Source organism: Marmota monax, unplaced genomic scaffold, assembly GCF_021218885.2.
Source record: "Marmota monax isolate L192 unplaced genomic scaffold, Marmota_monax_Labrador192_F-V1.1 WCK01_AAM20220418_F8-fsc00165, whole genome shotgun sequence".
Lineage (NCBI taxonomy): Eukaryota > Metazoa > Chordata > Mammalia > Rodentia > Sciuridae > Marmota > Marmota monax.
In genome coordinates, this window is record NW_026693851.1 from 184,298 (window position 1) to 208,152 (window position 23,855).

The 23,855-nt window shown below is 37.0% G+C and overlaps 1 protein-coding gene and 1 pseudogene across 5 annotated transcripts in view; both read right to left on the reverse strand.

Moving 5' to 3' along the window:
* The window catches only part of Cdk14 (cyclin dependent kinase 14), a 599,374-nt gene that overhangs the window by 52,380 nt on the left and 523,139 nt on the right, over nucleotides 1-23,855 (reverse strand). The gene's annotated exons all lie outside the window — the stretch shown is intronic.
* LOC131424868 (small ribosomal subunit protein eS6-like) lies at nucleotides 2,146-13,089 on the reverse strand (annotated as a pseudogene).

The window sequence follows — 23,855 nt, forward strand, 5'->3', positions numbered from 1 at the left end:
CTACTGAATACCTGAAATAGTGGATAGTATTGAGCCCTATACATAACAGTGTTTTTTCCTATATGCCCTACAGCCTTGCCTCATGATAGCGAATTCATGTCTTTCCATGTTTTATACTCTAGTATCTACTTCACTACCCTTGTGCTTTGAGGCCATTATTAAATAAAAATAGAGTTATTTAAATAGAAGCACTTAGATATTGAGACAGGTGATCTGAGAATTGATTTTGCACAACAGCAGTCAGAATATATGGTGTGGATATGCAGAACAATGGAGATGTTCAAGTCCCAGGTGGGAGAGGGTAGGATGGCGCAAGACTTCATCATGCTATTCAGCAAGTTAAAACTTATGTATTATTTCTAGAATTTTCCATTTTGGACCATTGTTGAGATCATGGGTAACTGAAACTATGAAAAGAAAAACCACAGGTAAGGGAGAATTACTGTATTATTAAATGAAAAAATTTAAAAGGCAAAAAAAATAGAGTAAACCTGTTTATCTTAGTTGGTGGTATACAAGGGTAACTGTAAATGATTTTAAAACATAGTAACTTGACTATTATACTATGAAATAATCTACCTATGCAGTTCATTTCTCATTGGAATACCTACATAAAAACAATTGTATAACTAAAAAAAGAAACAAAGAAAAATCCTTCTGTTATTTTCATTAATCTCATACTGTCATTCTGAGGCTATTGCATGTGGAGTGTGGGATAAAGCACAGGAGCAAAATTTGGATACAATTTTCATTATGTACAAAGGAGATACTCTAAAATCAGTAATGTTAAGGAGAAAGTCTGTAATCTTAAATTTGAACTCAAACTACTAGTACAAATTTGTGTTTGCATTAGTGTATTTGTATTCTTTAAAAGAAATACATTGTAGAAAATGATGTATTTCTATAATGTATTTTCTAATTCCGGGCCTGAAGTGGGAGAAACTTTAGATGAGTCTGGAACATCTCATCCTATCAGAAATGAAGCTACTAGAAATTGTAAGGACCTTGTCAAAAGGAGTCAGAAGGCAAACTGAAGTCTTCCAATGGCCAAAAACAAACAAACAAAAACTCCAAAACAACAACAACAACAAAGAAAGAAAACCCACAAAACACTGCAATAAAAACACACCTATAACTTTTGGAGGACATCAGGAAACCATTCATTGTTTTGAAAGAGAAAGAACCAAGTTTTTTTTTTTCTTGTCTTTTCTGTATAAATGAATCCTCAGGGTAACAAAATAATGAACAAAGTCAAGTTTCTCTTCATGAAAATGTTCCAGATAATTAACTAAGAAAAAATGATAGAATATTGTTATTGTGCAATTCCTAATGAATTAGAGGATCTAGACAATGATTATTGGCAGCTATGGAACAACATACCACTATCATGAAGTATCTTGCTTATACAAAAAAAATCTAAGCCTGATGAAGCTCTTGATCCAAGTTTCAGTTTACAGAAAACATGAGAGTGGACCATATTAAAGGATACCACAGGAATGTAATAAGCAAATTGACTGGTGAAACTCTAAAGGACTAGTGGATTTGGCTTCTTCAACAAAATGTCAAGGAGAGAGAAAAGGGTGAAGAAAAGGAGAAGGGGAGGGAAGGAGAGAAGGGGGAGAAGAGAAGGAATTATGACTGTAAAGAATGATAGGGCACTCAAGTCAGAAAAATAAATACTAATTGAATATTAGTGATATTAATAAAACTGATGAAATTTTTTGTGTGTGTGACCATGGTACTGTGTTTAAGTTTTAAAAAAGTAGCCAGGTGCATTGGCACATGCCTGTAATCCTACTAGCTCTAGAGGCCGAGGCAGGAGGATCTCAAGTTCAAAGCCAGCCTCAGCAATGTATTGAGGTCCTAAGCAACCCAATGAGACCCTGTCTCTAAATAAAAGTATAAAGAAGGGTTGGGGATGTGACATAGTAGTTAAGCGCCCCTGGGTTCAATCCCCAGTACCAAAAAAAAAAAAAAAAGAAAAAAAGAAAAGTATGTACGTACTTAATGTATATATATACCTCAATAAACACATACTGAAATAAGTATTTACATAATATATAGATAACTAATATATATTAACATGTATGTGTAAATAAATATATATTGATATATTTAAAAAGGAAACACTATCATCTTGCATTCATTATGAAATAATCTGGGTTAGAAAAGGGAGAGAGAGGGAGATAGGGTGAAAGGAATGGCCAGGAGCTGGTAACTGTGGTACATGTAGGTTCAATTTCTGTACTTTTGTATATGTCTGAATTTTTCTTTAATAACACACATAAAAACATGACTTCTCAGTCCTTGAATACTCTCCCTTTTTCTTTCTCCAAATACCCAGGCAAGCTTCACTTCTTCCTTTAAGGCATTCCCTCAGGGGCTCTCCTTCTAGACTTCTTACAGAGCCCTCATCTATTCCAACATCCACAAAAACAAACAAACAAATAAAAACCCAAAACCAAAAATCAAGGACTGTTTTAGTACTTTTAATTAAAGCAATCATGGGCCTTTTCCTTATTATCAAAGGGATCTTCACTGTAGAAGTTACACAAGAGCAAAACGACTATTCTACTCACCCATAATTTGACTCAAACAAAAGAGAACCATAGTTAACATGTTGTTTATATGTTTTAGTCTTATTTCCATGTAAATGTGTGTATATTTCAGTTTCAGAAATGGGTTTTTACGGTAGTCAGCTGCCTTGCAATCTGCCTCCTTTATTTCAGTTACAGGTATAGTGTGTATTTCAGTATGTCATTGAATATTACTTTAATGACTAATAACCACAGTGTGAAATGCATTATTATATCCATTTTTTCTTCAAAACCAGGAAGTCAATTCCTTGAAGGCAGAAGTGATGTGAGTCTGTCCCATTTTGTGTCCCAAGATTCTAACGGACGGCTCTTTCCTGATAAATGTTAAAGATCCTGTTAGCTCAATTGGTAATCTCTGACTGCACTAATCTTATGGTTGTGTTTCTGCATCTTAGCTGACAAGGTCAATCTGAAGTTTGTGCATCCACTACAAAGTATCCTATTATATACTTAACCCAATGTCCATGAGCTCCTGACAATTGAGCGTAAGAAAAAATTCAAGAGCAGAAATCTGCTGATCCAGTGACAATGGTGGTTGTCACTGATTTCTCAACTATATAATTCTAAATCCAAAAAAGAACACCAACCTCTTGATCCAGATTCCTTCATGCTAGATCAGCAGCAAGGACATAAATCAACAAAGTTGACAAGAGTTGGACATGTACTTTCGTAGAAAACCCAGTAAATTCTCTACCACTAGCAATTAGGCAGGCCCTTTGGCTTAGATCCTGCTAGAGATTTAGAGGAGCCCTGCGTCATGGGTGGTCATGGATTAGCCTTTGGATATGTGTTGTTTGGCATTTGAGAGGAAAGCAATTTCCCTACTTATCCATCTATAATACCAACATAAAAAGATAAAAGACAGGAACTGGGGTTGTAGGTAAGTGGCATAGCACTTGCCTAGTATGTGTGAGGCACTGGGTTCGATGTTCAGCACCACATAAAAATAAATAAATAAAACAAAGATATTGTATTCATGCACAACTAAAAAAATATTTTTTAAAAAGATAAAAGACATAGGAGGTAAACGTTTCACACATTTGCTCAGCATTTCTATGGTTGAAATCTGATCTTTTTAATAGTCTTCACTCTGTTTTGCTTGACTACTCTGTAAATGTTTTTGTTAAACTGTTAAACTTCTCGTTTTTGTTAAATCCCTTTGCACATTTTGAATTTAAAGTAGAATTTTCTTAGTAACATAAATCTAAATAGTAAAGAATATAACATTTGGCTTACTGATAATATTGACATTATAAAATAATGATTTTTACATCATTCTTTAAAATGGGTTTAATGGAATATGACCATTTGGTCCACCACCCTCTATTTATAAAATACATGAACAAATTATTTATTTTTCAACTGTCGAAAATTTTCCATCATTCTTTACAGCATTTCAAACTATTATCTTTTTTATTAGGTACATTTCCCTTTCAAATACTTGAATACAAACAAATGGAAATTATTTTTAATTAACAGATCAATTTTCGTTGATGGAGATGATTTAATCATGCCTCTTAGAAACTATTTTCCTGCATGGAAAGTAATGCCAATGTGTCTAGTATTGTGGCCTTTAAATTACTCTAAATCTTAATATTAGAAAACCTGCAATTTATAATATGCATGTTATCTGCTATCACACACAGAGTCATTTATTTCTGAAGGTTCTGAGAAACAGTGGAATCATTCATGGTACTGAAGCAATAAGATACTTAAAGCAAACCTTTTTCCTCTATGTCAAATTAACATAAATATGTAGTTTTTAAAAAGAGCCCAAAGTCCAGTATCTTGGGAGAGAGTGCATTCTAACATGAGCATTTTTCATTATTTTTAGGCCTATTATGAAGTTTGGACTCCAGACCTTTCTGGATCTGCGAACACACAGGGAACAACTCGCCACAGCATTGCTATCGACCTCTGAGGAACAGCTCATGTCATCACTCCGCAAAAGTGCTGGCGAAACATTTATCTAGATGAAAGACCTCAAGCAGTTAACCTGCTCAGCAGAGGCAATGCAACCAGGCAACAGGATAATGACCTCTATCCAAATGTGGAAGGTACATCAATTTAATACCTTGACAGCTCGACAAAAGATGATGGCAGCTCAGCAGGAAAACATTAGCCATGATAACGCAGGGTACTGTATGTGAAAAGAATGAATTATAAAGCACAATGCTATTTGGGCCGAGTAGGGATTTTTTTTTTAAACCAACTTTATATTTAGGACGGTAGCCATGCCTAAAGCCTCCTTCCATTCTTTTCTACCTGAAGAATATCCTGATAAAAGTAAAGAGGCAGTGTGGATTAAATTGACAGCTTAAATACAAATGGAGTTTCCTAACTTACCCAGGAAATGCTGCACATCATTTCTGGCAGGCTTGTTACTATTTCAGAGTAGAAAGCCCTCGGCATTGGCAAACTGGCTTAATCCACTAGACAACTGGTAATTCAAGTAAGTGTGGACACAACCAGTCTTACTGTGTGTGTTATTTTGTTTTATTTTTAAAGGGAGAAGGTACTTGATGCACTTGGGATCCTTCAGATCTTTAGCTGTAACTTGTCTCTATTGCAATTCATTTAAAAAAAAATAATTTTAAAGTAGTAGTAGTATGATCATGGGTGTATGTTTATCCAAGGACCTTTCCTCTGTGACAGGGTTTCAGCCTGTGAGGTTTTCTCTACACATGGCAGGCAGCTGTCAGAACCAGTGTGAGGGGTGAAAGGGCAGCCCGGCTGCTCTGTTAAATCACCGGGTTCCATCAACATCTCAGAATTCCTGCCGAGTGGGAGCTGGGAGACCACAGATTAGAGTACACTGGAGTGTGTATATTAGGTCACTCAGTGTCTATCAAAGCAATATCATGCCGGTGAGCTGTACAATAGATTTTACTGTGTTCTGTTCAAAGAAAATGTAAGGAAAGTGGACATGTGTGTAGCAGACCACAACCGAACACTGAATTCTCCTTGTCTTTAAATGGACGGATTTATTATCCACAAGATGAACGAAGAACAGGAGCACAATAAATAGCTTTGGAAAACATGTAAGGCTGGTGGTTTTATGCTGTTCTTGGAAATAACTGGTGAGCAGATGCAGCGAATAGAGCCCAGGGCCCTGCAGTGGAGGGGAAGAGAGCCTGATCACGACTGTAGTCTCGGACCATGAACATGGACAGTCACTGCACCTCAGTCTCACAGAACTTCCATGTCCTCATTAATAAATTAGAAATAATATCTGCCTCCTCTATCACCATAGACAGGTAAATAAAAAATGAATTCCTAAATGAGAAGAGACTTTTAAAAGGTTGGAAGGAATGCAGCGTGATGGTGTAATGGGTATAACTTGTGATACTTAAGAAATATTAAGAAATGAGAATAACTTGTGTTAGTCGGTATTTGGTCCATGTATAAAAATAGAAAATCTTTCTTCTTTCAATACTTTGCTGTTTAATTTCTTTTTAGCAGATTACAGTTCACGTTGCCCAAGGTATAATATAATCTTCAGCCAGACAATATGTATGAGGTGAATAACACCATGCCTGACAAGTGAAGTCAAATTTTAAAAAGTTGTAAGAATTTGTTTTGTATTTTAATTTTTTATTATAACTTCTGCAAAGGGCTCCTTGACTGTGATTAAATATATACCTGAATTTATATTAATAACAATGGCAAACAGTAATGAAATTATTACTATTCCCCAGGCACTGTTCTAATCAATTTACAAAAGTTAAATTAACTTACATAACCATATATAAAGTGGCTCCAGTTAGGCTAGATCATCATCTTACAAAAAATATGTCTTTGCATTATAATATCATTTGGGGTTAAATACATTTTCTAATTTTGTAAAATGTGAACAAGCCTTCAAAAAATAATTTTGTTTTTTGCCCTGTGGGGTAAATACTGCTCCTTTTCCATTTTTACTGGATGAGAACATTATGTCCCTAGAGGTTAAGTGATTTGCATAGCAAACAAGTGGTAGACCTAGGATTCACCCTCAGGAAGTCTGGCTCTTACCATATCAGATGGCTTTCTGCCATTAGAGGTTTGAGGAAGACCTGTTATCTGTGGGCAATGTCATGGTATCCATTTGACTGATGTGGAACCCAAAAATGAGATACCAGATTTAGACATAATCAGTAACCTAGAAAATAGCTCAAACAAGCAAATGAGTAGTCAATGGAATGAGATTAGATTCCAGTGGATTCATGGCCCTGGGTACATTATAGCAATTGGCTAAGCAGTTATTTTCATGTGGATTCAGCAATGGCTGCCATGTCAGAAATGCGCCTCTCAGAAAAGGGAGCTGAATATTGGCCCAGGTCTACATCGATCCAGGTGAATTGCAACTTGAAATGTGCTTCTATAACACTGACCACTGTGAGTGCAGAAAAGACACCATTTAATAAAGCAAATGGGGGGGGTCTTTGTCTTTTCTTCTTATAAATTAGAAATATTTCTCATTGTTGTTTGGAAATAAGTCCTTGAAAAAGGACAGGAAGAACTCTTAGATTGAATTCCACTTTGTCTATTTGTTATTGGCTGACAAAAGAGAGTGCAATATAAATAGGCAGAGCTGAATATATCAGCTTTGTAGCTTTCCCTTCAATAAATTCAGAGATTGTCTTTGTATTCAGTGACCTTTTAAGGGCATTTAAAATAAAAAATCAGAAGACAGTACTATTTGTATATAACAAAGACCCAATTATAATTCTCAGTCTCATCTTTGACAGTTACTTCTCAAAATTCAGCTTAGGTGAGCAAGAGCTGAAAAATATTCCTGTTTTCTGGATAACATTATTAAGTGAAGTGAGGCCTGGATGCTTCTTCCAGCCCTTGTGGATGGTTGCTCTCTTTGGTGACTGATTCCTTAATGAGCTTCATGAGCAGGCCCAGCAGCAAAGAGTGCCCCCAGCTCTCTGTAATAGTGATCAATTCAGACATAGATTGAGCTGTGTTGTTGGGACCATTATGTGTACTCTATGAATAACAAAAACTGAAATTGAGATGCATTTACAAAAGCATTCCAAACATTCAGACCTTATGAATAAAAAGCAAAGATGCCAAATTACTTGGATAACCAGTAATCAGCCCCAACAATGTGCTTCTGGGATGGATCATCATTTTAAGAAAAATGTAAGGCTCTAAATTATAATCCCATTATAGTTTAATTTTTTTCCCACATAAAATTAGACAAAATGCTAAATTTTATTGTTTTAAAATTTTTATTATTAATGTCATTTTTGGTTAACAAATCAAAGTGGTATACATTTCTGTAGCGCAATATGATGTTTTGATATATATGCATATAATGTCTTGAGAGTAAAGCAAACTAATTAATATATCTATAATCTCATGCATCATTTTGAGACATTTGAAATTTACTCTCTTATCCTGAAACCTATAATATATTATTGACTGTAGTCACCTGCTGAGCAATAGCCATCAAAAACTATTCCTCATGTCTACCTGAAACTTTGGACCCTTTGACCAATGACTTCCCATTTCTGCCCTTCCCACTCTCCTCCCCACCTCTGGTGACCATTGTACTGCTATTTCTATGGGTTCAATTTCATTAGACTGCACATATAAACGAGACCACAGAGTTTGACTTTCCGAAATTGGGTTATTTCACTTAGCATAATGTCATTTAGATTCATTTATATCACAATGTCCTTCAGATTCATCAAATGCCAGGGTTTCCCTTTTAAGGTTGAAGAGTGTTTATGTAAGTATATGGCATTTTCTTTATTCATTAGCTGATGGGCACTTAGGTTGATTCTATGTCTTGGCTATTGTGAACAATGCTAAAATGAACATGGGAGTGCAGGTGTCACATTGGCAGTAATTTCAGGTGCTTTGGATACACACCTAGAAATGGGACTAATGGGTTCTATGGTACTTTTATTTCTACATTTCTGAAGAGCCACCATTTTTATATTTCCACCAACAGGTACAAAGGTTACCTTTTCTCCAACGCTTACCCTTTACCTTTTTGACAAAAATCATTCTAATTGGTTTGAGGTCATAGGCGATTATGGTGTCAATGTGCATTTCCCTAATAATTAGTGATGCCAAGCACTTTTTCCACGTACCTGTTGGCCATTTGAATGTCTTAAGAAATGTCTACTCTGGTCCTCTTTTAAATTAGGTTATTTGTTTTCTTGCTATTAAATTATTTGAGTTCCTTACACATTTTGAATATCAACCAGATGTGGGATTTACAAATATTTTCTTCCATTCTGTGGGTTGTCTCTTCACTTTGTTAACTGTTTCCTTTGCTATGAAGAATCTTTCTTAATTTAATGCAATTCCATTTTCCTCTTTTTGCATTTGTTGCCTGTGCTTTCAGGGTCATATTCAAAAATTTAATGCCCAGAACAGTGTTAGGGATCTTTTCCCTTATGTTTTCTTCTAATAGTTGCATAGTTTCAGGTCTTACATTTAAATTTAAGTCTTTAGTCCATTTTAAATGTATTTTTGTATATGATGAGGAATAACAGTCTAGTTTCATTGTTTGCATATGGATACTCAGTTTTACCAACACCATTTATTAAAAAGACTGTTCTTTTCCTATTGTGTTTTTGGAAACTTTGTCAGAAATCAGTTGACCATAAGAGCATGCATTTATTTCTGGAATTTCTATCTTATTTCATTGGGTGATGTGTGTGTGTGTATGAGTGAGTGTGTGTGTGTGTGTGTGTGTGTGTGTGTTTGAAGATCTGATCTTATTTATTTGTTACTCTTAAAAATTCTTATTTTTGACTAGACTCAGACTTAGAAGTAGAAACTCTCAGAGAGGACAGCCTGCATCTCTTGGCAATCTATTCCTGGCATTTTTCTTTGGCTTCTCTCATTCTCTTGGCCAAAAGTTTGGCATATTCTGCAGCCTCTTCCTAATTCTTCTTAGTATGCTGTTTCTTCAGAGCAATACGCTGGCACTTGTGTTGCAGGACACATGGAGTAACAAGATACTGAATCTTCAGTGCTTTCAGTGCTCCTGGGTTTTTTTTACCTTCCTTGTTAGGGGTTTTCTGACAACATATTGGCGGACATCATCTTCCTTAGGAGACTGAAAAGTCTGTGGATTCTATTAGCTCTTTTGGGTCCCAGTCAACAAGGCATCTATAAGTCCAGGAATATCTTTCTCTCCTTTTTTTTTTTTTACAATAAGCAAGTTGAGAATGCTCAGATTGATATTTAATGAAATCTCGAACAGATTTGCTTTCTCTTTCCAGTTTGCCTCCATCTATAATAGGAATGCCCCTTACACAGTAGCAGGTGAATCATGGGGAAATCTTGTTTGGGTGAAGAATGGAAGGGTTATGTGCAGGAAGGGCAGAGTGTCAGCAGCAAATTCTGTAGCCATACACCTCTCATAAAAAGTACAAACTTTGTGTTTATTGTCCACTTCTGGCAGCCAGTGGCTGGGAAGGAGATATTCAGCTTCATCTCGGTGCCTGGTGTATTTGTTTTCATACCAGTACCATGCTGTTTTAATTACTATCACTTTTTAATATATTTCGGGAGTGTGTGATCCCTACTTTGTTCTCTTTGCTCAAAATTATTTTGGATATTTGGACTCACTTGTGGTTCTATGTGAATTTAAGGATTTCCTTTTCCATTTCTGTTGAAAAAGGACAATGGATTTTTTCCACATTCTTTTATTAGAGCATTACATTTGTATATAATGGTGGTATTTGTTGTTACACATTCATATATGCATACAATATAACTTGGCCAATACCTATAACAATTGCAATGAATCTGTAGACCACTTTGGGTGCTATAGACATTTTCACTTTTAATTATCCCAGTCCTTGAACACAGGACATCTTCGCATTTATTTGTGTTTTCTTCAGTTTCTTTTATAGTACTCAGCATACAATTCTTTTATCTCTGTGCTTAAATTTACAATAAATATTTACATTTTTTTTGTTGCTATCATAAATGGGTTCATTTTCTTTCTTTTTTGGATAATTTGTTAGCATATAGAAACATTATTGAGATTTGTACATTGTTTTGCATGCATGCTGCAACTTTACTGAATTTATTTATCAGTTCTAATAGTTTTTTTGGTGGAGTCTTTAAGGTTTTCCATATACAAGACTGTGTCATCAGCAAATAGAGACAATATTACTTCTTTTGTTCCTACTGAGATTTTTTAAAATATCTTCTTGCTCAATTCCATTATAGGTTAAATACATTTTCTAATCTTGCAAAATATGAATAATTCAATTGCCTTCTACAGAACAATTTCAGTTCACGGATCAGTATGGCAGTTAAAGGCTGCTGCACTGCTTTTAAAAAAATTAATTAAAAGACACTTCAAGTTTAGCCTCTTCACAAGGCCATCCAATTTATTTATAACTTTTATTAATTCTGAAGCCAGCTGCTCCTCAATGGTGCATTTATGTTCAACTAGGTCAGGTCCACTGGGGTGATATTTGGTCTTTCACAGAAGACACACAGAGCCTGTCAGGACAGCCAGCTCAAGCTACCAAATACACATCCTTCCCCATGATTTGACTATACATTTCTGTGAAAAAATTTATATATATAGAAATCAAGAAATGCATTTCATAAGTCTTTCTATATGGGACTTTGTACACATAAGGCTGTCACTATTAGGGAAATAGGCTTTTGGCAAATAGTCCACATTCATGATAGCTGGTTTTCTGGAGCCCAGCTTAGGCAACAGTGAAGGGTACCCACAAACACAAGTAGAAGGAAACACGAAACTGCTCTTTAACACTCTGTTAGGTTGTTTAAAAAGTCTACAGTTACTAAAAAAGCCTACAAATTACTTATTTTTAAGTATGCAGCAATTAAATAAAATTCAGACACCAAAGACTGAGGTGAGATTTAAAAAAAATTCATGTTTATATTTCTCAATAATGCTATAAAGACAAACTTTGATAGTGATAATGACAGAGATAACTATAAACAAAAATAGTACAAAGGCATTGTGGCATTTAAAATAGTCAAATATAGGTTAACATTCTTCTTTCCCTTTCAGAAAAGTTAATCATGGCTTAGATGCAGGAAGAACTACGTAAGCCAGTCCCAGTTGACAGGTAAACATTAAATACATCTGAGATGTGCCTTTTCTAGTCTTCTCTGTCTTTACTCTGTGGAATGTGATAAGCGCTACACCTTTTAGAGACTATTATTAGCCAGAACTCACTGATGACTGGGCATAGAATATTGAAGTTAAAAGGGGTACTGGTGACTCAAAGCTCCAGTCTTATTTCACATGAAGGGAACCAGAGGTTTCACAGAGATTAGGTGACATGTTCAAGGTCATAGCTATTTGGTGACAAGGTTAAATTTAGTCCAAAATTCATGTCTTTGGACTCCTAATAAGGTTCTCATCCACTCTATCACTCTAAATGTGATGAAAGACAGGTAACTGGTACCAATGCCTCCCCGTTTCTATGTCAGCGCACGATTATTAGGTGTATGCTATTGAGTCTGTGAGTTGTCTGAGGTTGGAAGAAATGTGTAGCAATCTAAATGTCACAGGCCTGGAAGTAATCAAAGAGAAGCTGAATGTTAGTTACAACTGTGCATAATGCTTGTAACATAACTGTGGTTGGTTGCAATGTATTATTAGAGCTCGGGTTTCTGTTGTGACTGTATGAACCAGCTGCATAGGGAACTCTGAAGAGCGATCACAAAAATACGTTTCTTTCCCTACTGTCCCTCAAGCAGCAGGGATCAAATAACTGTTTCTCAGCTGTCTGTCTTTTAAACAAAAATATCTCCTTCACTCTACACATATCTGTGGCAAGTTGGTGTCTGCTTCCTCTTCTCTGTTCTGTTCTATTTTTTAGACCCCAACCTTGAATCACCAGGGGATACTGGGACTAGAAAGGGCCTGACATGATGTTTTACAAATTTATCTTGGATTCCTTCAGTACGTCACAGTTTGTGTTCAATAAAGGCAGGCAGCGAAGAACAGGCAGGCGGAAATAGTCTGCAATTGGATACTGGATGTGCAGAATCATCTGCCTCCAGTCGTCATATCTGAAGCCTTTCCACTCTGAGGGTAGAGGTTTCCATTTGCATTTTGGGCCAGCTGCTATTATGCCAACAGTGTGATGATGGTGTATTTTAATCATCTGCAACACAGGCAAGCCTCTATACCTTTGGCTAGGAAAGCACAGAGCTTGGTGGGAGTGGAGGAGCCATCTTTCATCTACCGGACTCCCAAACTGCAAACACATTCCCAAATTCCTTTACCATGCCTCTGAGGCTGGCTACTTACTAAGTGGACATGCTTCTTCTTCTTCTTTTATTTCTTTTGTGGTGCTGGGGATTGAACTCAGGGCCTTGTGCATGCAAATAAACACTCTACCAACTGAGCTATATCCCCTGGACATACTTCTTAATTTTACTTGATTTTACTTTGCCCTAGTAGCCTCATGTAAAATGAAAATAATAACACTAACTCTTTTAGGGTAGTTGTGAGGATGAATAATATGTACGTACAGTGAGGCAAATAAACTATATATATATATATATATATATATATATATATATATATGTATGTGTGTGTGTCTATGTGTGTGTATGCATGTATGTGTGTGTGTATATATATATTTATTTACAATAATATATATTTATTTACTTAAATATTTATGTGTGTGTGTGTATATATATATATATATATATATATATATATATATATATATACACACACACACACACATATTTATTTACAATTTTTATCACCACTCCACAAAGCTAAGAATTTCTCATAGCTTTAGATCTCAACTAACTATAGTCACTTTTACACCAGTGAAGAAATGGTTTATTAAGCTAATGAACATCATATGGCTATTTCGTAATTTATTCAACCATTTCCCTTTTATTGGACACAGTATGTTTTCAATATTCTGCTATGTAAATAATGTCATACTCTATCCGCCACTTTTACCAATCTATCCTTCTGTCTTCCCCATGAGGTGGATTATTTTAATTTACCTAATAATTCCTAAATGAGAGAAAGTAAGACTTAGATAATGTAAGTACAATATAGTAGCTGTTATATGCAATACTTAAGCTAATCCTTTTGCAACCCAAAACCTTCATCAGTTCCCTACTATCCATCTTTTTAAAAAAATGATTGCAATTAACAAGTGGTTTGTGCACCTAAAGTTGCAAGATCCATTTATCTAAAATTTTTATCATATGAATCCCTTTACTCCTCATTAATTCAGAATATTATCAGAAGGTAAGGGAGGGGAGGGAATGGGGAGTTGTTGATCAAAGGATACAAATTTTCAACTAGACAATTAGTAAATGTAGAGATCTATTGCATAGTAGGGAGACTACAGTCAATAACAATGTGTTGTATATTTCAAAATAAGAGTAAGTTTCAAATGTCACACTATAAGCAATGATAGATGAGGAAGAATTAGATTAATATAATCACACCACACTGTGTATGTATATATATAAAATCATGGTATACCTCATAAATGTTTATGATTATAATTTGGCACTTAAAATAATTTTAAAAAATAATTTTTTCTTTTAATAGAAATTTTAATAAAAATAAATCAGAATAACTAAAGTGGTATTGTCCTCCATTTAAAGTCCATGACTGGGTATCAGGAACAATAATTCCAATACTGCTGGCAGTTTCATCAAACTGCACTGGCTTTTAAAGGACCTGGGTACTTCCTTTTCTCAATTCATTCCAGATTGACTGGATCAGCAAGAGAGTGACCATGAAGAAGAAGGGGATAACAGAATTACATACCAGCAAGAAGATTTTTTTTCCTGCTTTCACCTATTGTTGGCTTGTATAACACATTTATTAAAATCTGGCTAAACACCTCATTGGTCAGGGAGAAATTCCTGTCATCACTTTTGGGAGCTGTGTGAATGAGTCACAAAGGTGCTAATTTAGAGACAGGAAAGTTTTTTGTTTTTTTTAAGATAGAGATACCTGAGGAGCCACTATGTAAGTACCCCGAATGCATGATTTACAGCATTTTGCACTCAAGGACCACAACAGCTCCCAGAGAAAGGAGTCTGGAACAGCACTGGCAGCCCTGCACATCCAAGGCTGAGGTTATCCCCTCTTGACTATATGTTCCCACTCCCAAAAGACCTAAAACTATTATAATGATGACTAAAGTTTATTGATGACTTACTATGTGCTTCTATGTATTAATTAAATCCATTTAATTTAATCCTCACAATGACCCTATGAGATAGATATAATTATCATTATTACTTTCTTCTCTCCATTTGATAAAGGAGAGGGTGAGCAAGCTCTCCAGGTTACAGTCAGTGGTATAGCTGGGACTTGACTGGCAGAGCCCTAAGCTACAGGTGGGCCTGGTTTCTGCTCCTTCCTGCCCCTGCCCAGTGCAGTTTCTCCCTCTCAGTCTCCCTCTCAGTGCTCTTTAACCGGCACCTCCCTGGAGCCTTCCCCAAGCTTGGATTCTGGGTCAGTCAGTCTCCTACTTTCCAACCCTCCCTTCTACTCCAAAAAGGCCTTTCTACCTGCCATGAAGCCTTTAAAGAAAGTGAATGAAATTTAGGTCTATCACTCTAAAGGTCACTTCCCTTCAACACAAGGCTTAAACGATTACTAGGAATAACTGAAGAAGAAATATTTAATATAAAAAATAAAAAGTACTCATTAATACAAAAAGGTTATTTTGAGAGAAATCGGTGCTGAAATAAATCAATTAACTCCAATGCAATGTCTTTTGCAAAAGAGGCAAAGAATAAAAAGGTATGGAGGGACTGCCTGAGTGAGGTTAGCTCTGGGCTGTGGAATATGGACAAAGGTTTTGGGAATATTGATTGTGGATGTTGTTGGGCTGCTTTGAGAAGATACTCTTATGAAAGAAGACTGGTGTTGTTTACATTTATATAATCCAGTGTTCTGTGTGGCATGCAGTCCTCCACAGAGGGTCTTGCAGCAAACCTGTCACACTGATGCCACTGTCCTTCCAAAGAAGGCAGTGATCTCTTTTTTGTGCCTATCTTTCATGGGTTTAAAAAAATAGGAAACATTTGAGATACCAAGAGAAAAGTTCATCTTTCCTAAGTATCAAGCTTAAAGGAGGAAGAATATTAGTTCTTTTGCTTTCTTGACTTCTGTGTAGATTTTATGATGTTAGTGTCATATTAAAATGTATTTAGACTTCATGTTGACATGCCATTTTTATGAACTGTTAATAGAAATTATTGACTCACAAATTGAGGGGAAAAACTGAGACTAATATTTTATTTATTATGTTGTAGCCATGTGGTGAATACCAAGTAGAGTTTAGCAGTGTCATAGCCTTTAGTTTTAGTATTCAGTAATGTTTAATTTTATAATTACATCTTATATTTTTAAAAGTCATTTTAGACTCATTGGGTTTTATTTATCACATAGAAGTTGTCTGACTTAAAATTGTTTTTGAAACAGTTAAAATTAGTATTTTAAATAAAAGAGTATAATTACAATAACGAGTTTGATGATTTATTATAAGAGCATGATTTGTGTACCGTCACATCATAGTTTTATAGGATCCTATTGTGGAAACAGTGTGTGCCGTTATCTAAAATGGAGACATAAAGTTCTGTTTCACTTTGCTCTGGCATTGTAAACAATGTGCCACTCTGAGAAAGACACCTTGAATTTCAGGAACCTCCACAGGTAAAAGTTTTCTCAGGATATATTGTAAATTATACAGAAAATATATTGATTTCTAAAAGAAGAAAATTTGGTTTTGCTGGTTTACGGGGTCTTTCTAAGAAAACCCAGCCAGTGCTGCCCTTGAGACCAGCTCTGATTGTCTCGGCACTGATTCTGTACCAGATCACTCATGCCTGAATCCTTTCTGTCCACCATGTCATTCATAATTCTACCAGCTGGCTCTGAACCAGATCAAATGCCACCTCCACCCTGAATCTTCCAAGTCAGAAGAATTGTCTCCCATTCAGAATTTCAACATGAGCCGACCACATCTCTTCATGTTGTTTTTCTTGTGCCTTGTCTTTCTGTGGTTTATTCCCATATCACCCTCCCCAACCAGACTGAGAACTCTTGGAGATCAGTGATTTTGGAGACAGATGACAATTTGTCTTTAGTATTATATATGAATTTGTGAGATCACCTGAACCACACGATAAGTGAACTGTGGCCTAAACACATAAAACGTGTGATATAGTTACAAAATAAAGAAGTGTGGATGTCTTCTATATGGTCTGTAAGAAAAATCACATTATTTTGTAGTGACACCTTGTACTCTGTGAAGCCCACAACATTTATGCATACAAGCAGGAGTTAAATACACTGTAATATGGTAAATGAAGAAAGGAAACACCAAGTACAGAATATAGTAGAAGGAGTTTGACATAAACAAAAGAAATTTTTAAAAATAGGTCTGATGTACAATGAATATTTGGTTGCCTTTAAAACTGAACAAGTCAAGTCAATTGATAATTTCAAACTAAAGTTAGGCAATACATTTCAATCACCTGTTGAACTTAACCATCTCAGCACATGTATTCTGCAAGTTGCTTATTTTAAGAATGGAGTTTTTCTCCTTTTTATAACACAACCTGTAAATATGCATTACCCTGGGATTTTTCTGCTTTTTCAGTCTGGGTAAGACTAGTAAGGACTCTGCCAATTTATCAGCCCACAGCAATCCACAGTACCCAAAATTCCAGTAAATTATAGGGTGAGGGTGGTACTTGTACCCTCAGGGTCCTGAGCTCTGGTGCTTTCCCCACCTGCTGGAAGGGGCCACCTTCAGCTGAATTTCAGCTCACAACAGAGGTCTTCAGTGGAATTTGCTGAAGATTTGAAGAAGGCAGAAGGCCCCTTTCTCTCTACTACCTTTAATTTCATTTTTGTCTTCATTCTCCCCCGTTTGGGCAAATTCAGATTTTCTAGAGGAAATCTTGGCATCATCTAACTTTCCCATTATAGGGTAGATGTCATTTCTAAATGTCATCAATATCTCTTCAGGAGTAGCCTTATTGAGATGGATTCTGATCTTGGCCGTTAAACAGGGTAAAAATAAAAATGTCTTCCCACTAAGCTCATGGATTTAAATAGAGCTATAGGGTCAAGAAGCTGGAAACCAGAGGAAAACCAGAGCTTATCAGAGCTCTCCTGGCCTACTGCTGGACTGCTAAGCTGCCTTACACCATGGCCAAAGCTGCTCGACAGCACCACCAGCATACTCCAGGCTCCGCCATCAAGCTGCACTAGGAACCTGCTGAACTGGGCTGCTTATCCAGGTTTGGTCCCCCAGTCTGTCTCTGGAAGACCCTTCAATGTGATGCACAACTGTGACTTCTGTCTTCTGCCTGATTTTTTCCCCTTCCTTCTCACTGCAGTTTCTGTGTTCTTGAGCCCATAGGCCCGTTCCACTTCTCTGTCCCCACCTGTCTAGACAGTGAGGTTGGGACAATGCTTTAGATAACATGGACTCTGAATAATCGGTTATGAGTGGTTGATAATTAGATCAATTTTAGGTTTCAGATATCAAATTTCTGAGGGCTCAGTGATTCTCATGCTGCTAAATATTCCTCTCTTTAGAATGATTTATTTTTCACCACTGAGGCAATAGGCAAAAAGGGGATGTTACCTTAAAACATAACAATAGACAGTAGCAGGGCCTTGTTGGGCCCCTCAGTTAGTAGACTAATCTGTGGCTATGATGCTGTTAAATGTGATCAGTCAGAAGTAACTCAGTTCTGCATCTTCTAACCACCTTCCCTTTTCTTGGTAAAACTATCTCCATAATTTGTTTTCAGTTAGAAAACACAGAATTCCCTTGCCATGATACTGAGCCATCATTTTCTCTGTTTTCAGTGGAAAGAAATATAAAGATGTCAGAAAATATATATTTTTTTCCAAGCAGTGCTGTTTTTCATTAGAAGGGCGCTTTTAGGACCTAGTTTCTGAAGTATCGGCTCTGTACTGTTCTATTACCATGAAAAAAAAATTGAAATAGGTCTTTTTCTATCAGCAGCACATCACATTTTCCAGTATTAAAAAAAAAGTGCTCACAAGTATTAATAGTTTTCTTCTCCTAGGAAAGGCACACCGTGATAATACGTCAGAACTCCCAGTTTCTTTTGGAGACCTTAAGTTTAAGAACCTAATTTTTCTAAGTTGACTCCAGACAGCCAGGGCATTAAACACCCACTGTGACCTGACTGTAACTGGGTTGGAGAAATGTGCCCACTCTCTGCCTTTCAGTTCTTCACATCTGTCAGGGCAGAAGGGTCATTTGCCCACACACCTGCTCTAGGATAGCCTCTCACATATTTCCTTTTCCATGGCAATTTTCAGTATGATTTAATTTATCGTTGAAAGGACACTTTCAGGGAAAAGTTCTTGGAAATTAGAAAATGGGAATCATTTCATGTCCCATTAATGTAAAAATTGTGACCAATTCACACCTCTGATTTGATGAATCCAGAAGTAGGACAGCGTATCCAGATGTCAAAAAATTCTTGCGTTTGGCAAATGGACATGATGAGAAAGTTTCTTGGGGGCTTTGGAAGGCCCTGTGGCTTTGGAGAAGCACATCAGCCTCACAGATGGTAAGCAATAGACCGGAAGCTTCCGAGGCTGTGTTATCCAACTAAGAACACACACCATGGAATGGGCTTCAAGCTGGGTGGCAGGGAAATAGCAGCTTCCACTCCTTGCTTGTTCAAGACATGAGAGAATTACAGATATTGGTGCCACCTGCTCCCCCTTCCCCTCCTGGAAGGTCAATATATGAGAAGTCTGGGCACCTTCTATGTGTCAGGCAGGTGCTGATCTAAGTGCCTCAGATGCATCATCCCAGTCACTTCTCCTCACAAGTCTATGGGGCAGGAGAGATGACACTGCTGTCTAGATGAGGAAATAGAGGCAATTTTCCCAGGGCCACAGGGTTAAGTGTGAGAACTGGCAGGCATTCAGACTCAGACAGTTGATTCTGGAACCAGAACTCCCATTGGCCAGGCTACAACACCTGAATGCCTCTCAGGTAATATGACACATTTGACTTCTTTCCTCTCTCATTAACTTTCAACAGCAGCTTTGTCAGCTTTCCAAAATCAGAGTTACCGAACTTACTTGGAAATGAAGCAAATGAGCCTGGGGGAGACTCGGTCTCTTGTCTCTGAATGCACAGCAAGAAGGAGCATTGCTGGGATTTGAATCCAGATATGTGTGAATATGAAGAACAACTAGAAGTCATAAGGAACAGCTACAGTGAGCCTCTGGTTCATCATGAACAAAAGCTCACCACTGCTAGAGTTCAGGTGTACATATCCCAAAGTCTCAAGAGGCATGAGATAATTTTAGCTAAAATCTGCCTTTCGTATTCACACACATTCTTCTTTTAGAGAAAGAGGAAACATGAGACATGTTATTCAGCAACTTCTCTGATGAACCTTTATCATGATCTGGACCCAAATTCAAAACGTTTCTTCCACATTTCCCTGTTTGAAATGTTTCTGAGTACCTATTATACCAAAATCACAAAGATTGATATTAATCACAAGAGATACAAAATATGGAAATGATAGCTGCTTAAAAGAAAATATAGATTGTATCATCCAAATGAAGGCCCATCCAAAAATGGTATTTCAAGCCACCACCAGTTCTTTAAATGCTATTTGCATGTTCTTTAGTTTTGTCTACAGAGTTTTCATGGGTCTGCTCGTGCTCCAAGTGTGGGCTGTGCCAAGAGGCACAGCATAAATGGTTTCAAATGCACAGAATGTGATGGGATCTCATTTGAAACCATATGGCTTTTCACAAATGCTCCAAATGGCCACTACTCAAAGGTATGAGATTTAAAAAATAATCCTCCCACCATTAAAAATATATGAATAAATAAACGATGGCAATGACTTCCTTTTCCCCACTGGATTCGTGGTGGGATGGGGAATATGAATTGCTTCTGCTCTGTGGCTGATTTTCGGTTCAGATAACTCATCTTTATTCATTTCCTTTCAGTCATGATGAGCCATATTGAGAGCAGCTGTAGGCAAGAGAGGAAAAAAGGATCTCCTCATTCCCTCCTTCAAATCGTTGTCAAACAGCCATTACAAAGAATCCATCTGGGCTCAGTGCTGTGCTGGGCACCCAAGAAATAATGGAAAACAGGAGGGGGAAAAAGACAATTTAAGCTGAATTTAAAGAAGAGATTTAAAAATCACTTGATGGATGACATGGTTTTTTTTTTTTTTTTTTTTGGAAAAAAATCACCATCAGGATGATTTAATGCAAAGTTAGGTAGACTAGGCCTGCAGGGAAACTGCACTTCAATTTAAATTCAAAAACAAACAAAATAAACTGTACTCCAAAGGTGATGGGAAGCATCAGTAGCAGGAAACCAGTAATGGAGAGGCCTGGGGTCTAATTCCAGTGAAAGTTACACAGAAAGTTAGAAGGTGAGAAATGACTGCCTGTATGCTAAGCCTTGTATCCTAAACACAGTGAAATGACTAGGGGAATACAACCTGTACAACATAAAATGAAATAAGAAGTGATTTACATTAGTGATTGAGTTTTTAGTTCTGAGAAAATATCCTTCTCCAGGTTCATCCAGCAAATGAACAGGGGATCAAAACTCAGTTTTGTTTTTTAAATTTTGGAAGAACGACAGATATTTTTTTGGCTCAAACTTGGTCTGAGCTGGGAAGTAAATGCTTTTAACACATTTTATTCAAAATGATTTCATCTGTTTTAATATATAAACCCAACAGAAACCTTGTTTATAGATCATTTCACTATACTTCAGTGACACAAAAATGGCTTCAGTTTCAAAGGCAAGATTTGGCAAGTGATTATTGCATAAAATACTGCAGTCTTGTTTACTTTACAGCATTTTTGTTCATGAGTTTTTAATGTCTACATGAACCAAATGCTTAGGCAACTGGGCTGATGAGAATAATGAAAAAGAAACATGGATCTGTTACAGGGTGCATTAGAGGACCAACTGCTGCACCAATTTTCATAAAATGTAACTTACAGAGTAGAAAAGATTTCTAAGTTGCATTTGAAAGTGACCAAGAAAGCATAGTGAGTAAATTCCCAATGTTTCTAAGAAGCCAGAAGAAAAATTAACAGGAGAGCCATCATGGAAAACACAAACAAAATTCAAGCTCTGTCTTCTGTCATCGGGCATGGCTGACTGCAGGGTCCTTTGTGACATTTATCCTCCCATGGTTCCTACAACTCTGGTTCTCTGTCCATGTCTGCAATGGCATCTTCTCCATCTCCTTGACTGGTCTGTCTTCTTGTCCCTCACCTATTTCCCTAACTCCATTTACCTCTAGTGTTCAGGATCCTGTACCCTGCTCTCTCTACCCTCTTTGCTCCTGGAAGTCCACCCACTTGTACACCAACAGGTGGTTTCTGATCACTCCCAAATCAACATGCCCTTCCTGAGTCTCTAAACGGTAACCCACAGGCATCAGCTTGTGTCCATCTCCTGCTGTGTCTGCTTCAGATAGCCAAAGCCAGAGACTATCTCCTCCACTCAAAGATCCGATCCTCCAGGATTAAAAGCTTTGACTTAGCTTTGGCCTTTGGCCAATATAGCCAATAGGTCACTGAGTCCTACTGATTTGTCACCTGGCTTTCTCTACATATCTTCTCATTAACTTAACCTAGGACCTCATCAAACATCATAATACTAACAACAACTAGATGAATAACATCAGCTGTGGAGTGCAGGGAGCTTCCCTTACTCCTTCATGTGAATTATCTCCTTATACAGGAAGAAACCAAGGAAGAGAGACTCGTTTATTTGACTGAGATTACATAGTGATAGGGTCCAGCATTTGAACCCAGGCCAACCTAACAAGCCATCTTTCTTCACAGCTAGACTTGAATAGTTTCTCATAGAATCTTTCACCCACACTGCACACTACCACACTATGTCACTTTTCTAAAACAGTGATTTAAATGTGGCGATAAATATCAGCAACCTTAATTATCTATACTGTTTGGCTTGAATTTTTATTGAGTAAATTTCTGGTAACTTGTCTTAAGAAAATAGTTAGCAACACATGGAAGGATTTATATACAGAGATCATTGCAATATGAAAGATAATAGTTTTAAGTTGGAAACAATATTAATGTAGACAGGCTGGCTAAAGACTACAGCAGTACATTCATAATATGGAATATACCACTAGGAGTGGCTTTGTGCCAGATATGGTGGCGCATACCTGTAATCCCAAAAGTTTGGGAGGCTGAGGCAGGAGGATTGCGAGTTCAAAGCCAGCCTCAGGAACTTAGTGAGACCTTGTCTGTAAGTAAAATATAAAACAGGACTGGGATGTGGCTCAGTGGTAAAGTGCCCCTAAGTTAAATCCCTGGTACCAAAAAAAAAAGAGTGATTTTGCAAGATAGTATTTGATGACAAGGGAAAATATTTGTGATTTAGTAAGTTGGGGAAAACATTATAAAACTTTTGAATCCAATTTTTTAAAAAGAAGAAAAGAAAAGGCAAACCAAAAACAAAACCAACACAAACCTGAAAAGATTAATGCCAAATTTTAACCAAAATTGCTTGGGAGGTGTTGGGTCTCAAAGGGATTTATTGTCATGCTTTCCCAATATTTCACAATGAACAAATGATAACATTAAAATCAGAAATCTCTTCCTTGATAAATGTTATTTAAAACAGTATTTAAACTGAGCTTCTTCCCTAGTGTTCCTTCCTGGCTCAAGGACGCAACTGTACTTATTGTCTGCTGCAGGAGGTTGAAAGTTTCCCTGCCTAGGAGTCAAGTTCCTTTGTCCAGAGCTTCTTGTTGGCTCTCTAACCAAGATCTCTGCATCTGTCTGGGAGAATCTGTAACTCAGGCCATGCTGGGCTCTGTGCCTCCTCTACCTCCTCTCCCAGTAGCCTGGCAGTGGGTGGAGGCCTGTCAGAGCCCCATGCCATCCCTTCACACACCTCTCTAGCAGACACATCATCCTTCCCTGTGCTTTGTAGAGCAAAACTTGGATTTATTTATCAACTGTTTAGGGCTTCTTTCTAATTTTGACATGTGTGGAAAAATGGAACTCAACCCTTAGGCTGTGTAGTCATTACAAAAGGTCATCATTCCCACAGGCAAGCAAGGCGAGTGCTGTTGACAATGCTTCCCACATGTATGTGCTGAAGTGTTAATATTTTTGTGCTGGCCAACCTTAGTTACTTCACATTTTTCACACCTGGACTGTCTCACATCCCACCTATACTGTATCAAACTGATATGTTTACATGT